The sequence below is a fragment of the Octopus bimaculoides genome, chromosome 1 (genome assembly GCF_001194135.2).
Source record: "Octopus bimaculoides isolate UCB-OBI-ISO-001 chromosome 1, ASM119413v2, whole genome shotgun sequence".
Lineage (NCBI taxonomy): Eukaryota > Metazoa > Mollusca > Cephalopoda > Octopoda > Octopodidae > Octopus > Octopus bimaculoides.
The window spans coordinates 52,309,532-52,311,710 of NC_068981.1; positions in this window are offsets into that span (position 1 = coordinate 52,309,532).

A 2,179-nucleotide genomic window follows, 5' to 3' on the forward strand; every position below is an offset into this window, starting at 1 on the left:
GTTCATCACCCCATTTTAACTCTCAATAGCCATTTGCTTTGTTTTTATCTTCCTTGTTTTACCCCAGGGATACCGGTGACTCGGGATGTTTTTTTTTCATGTATTATACTGAGAGGACTTTGGATTTGTGTGTGAATTTTGGAGGACATTATTCGAGAAATATTGGCGTTTGTTTCAAGTCAAACATCAGCGCGCGCGCGTGTGTGAGTGTAAAAGAAATACGGACAGACAGACGGACGGACGGACGGATAGACAGACAGACAGACGGAGACCCCTGTCATCACACTATAGTTACTACAGATCAGTGTTTTTCAACCATTTTTTACCTGTGGACTCTTTTGATTCTTGTTTTACTCTGTTGGTGGAATTTGAACTCCAAACGTAAAACTGGGAAATGCATCTAAGCATTTTGTCCAGCGTGCTAACGATTCTTCCAGCTTGCCGCCTTCTAATAATCATTTCTGCACAAGGCTTGAAAGTTAGAAAGTGGGACCTAGTCTATTACATCTGCTCAGTTCTTAACTGGTACTTAATTTCATCGACCCCGAAGGGATGAAAAATAAAGTTGACCTCGGAGGCATTTGAATTCGGAGAGTAAAGAATCAGAAGAAATGCCGCTAAGCATTTTCTCCGACGCGCTAACGATTCTGCTTACTCGCTGCCTTTTAGGGGCTATATAATAACTAACAATAATAATAACAGACACACAGTACGAATAAATAGGTAGGGTTAATAACATAACAGCATTTTTGATAATATTGAAAGTAATAATAGGTACTACTAAAGCAGCGCGGACCCGAACGCGCAGTCGCGCGTCCGCGCTAGCTAGTCGTGAGTGGTCGATCCTAACCCTAACCCTAACCCTAACCCTAAACACGTATTCATTTGCACACGCGGGTTAGGGATAGGCTTAGGGTTAGGGTTAGGGATAGGGTTAGGGTTAGGGTTAGGGACAGGGTTAGGGTTAGGGTTAGGGTTAGGATCGACCACTCAAGACTAGCTAGCGCGGACGCGCGACTGCGCGTTCGGGTCCGCGCTGCTTTAGTAGTACCGTAATAATACTTATTATCATCATCATAAGCAACAACACAACTTCAATGAAAAAGGCGATGGCGTTTATGAAGAAATGCTGGTTTTTGATTTGGGCACAAGGTCAGCTATTTTGGGGCGAAGGGCTCAGTCTATCACACACATACCAGTACTGCACTGATATTCCATTTTATCGACTCTGAAAAGATGAAAGGCAAAGTTGACTTCGACAAGATTTGAACTCAGAACGTAAAGAGCCTGAACAAACACCGCAAGGCACTTTTCCGACGCTGCGTACAGAGATACTCGATAACGGTAGCTGTAAGTACAACAATAGCAGCAGCGGCAACAATACAAGTTGTCACAACATTCATCTCAGTAACGAAATCAACAACTCCCCCCACATAGGCACAACGATGACGACAACGACGAGAACAACAACAATCACATCTGTCAAAATCTGAAAGCTTCAACATAATAAAAACAAATATTTGATATAAGATACTAAAGATACTATACTAGAAAAACGATAAAATAGACTCGCCTAATACTTCTTATTTATAAATCGGGACGAGTCCAACTGATTAATTAGGTGAATGGATGCGAAAATGGGAACAGCCCAAACCCAGAGTGGTTTGCACTTTTAAGAACGAAAAATCACTATAAATTTGGCTAAATGTACTTGTGAAGTTTAGCGACAGCCGAGGAACTGCACTTTTGTTATTCGTCCTCGTTACTTTTAAGTTCTATTGAACTGGAAGAAACCATTATGGAAAAATATATACAACAACAACTACATTTACGATATGTAATTCAGATAGGTGGTGTTTTCTGAATGACGCACGAGAAAAATTCTTAATGAATGAAGAGAAAAAAAAAACAATTGTATGAAATCTCTACGAAAAGGTCGGGGGTACACTTTGAAGAAATAAGCGGCTTATTTCATAGAAAATTGATCTCATCAACGTAGTATATAGATACTTGAATTGAAATTTCACGTTCATATGTGTGTGTGTGTGTATGTGTGTGTGTGTGTGTGTGTGTGTGTGTGTGTGTGTGTGTGTGTGTATGTATCATCATCATCATCATCATCATCGTTTAACGTCCGCTTTCCATGCTAGCATGGGTTGGACGATTTGACTGAGGACTG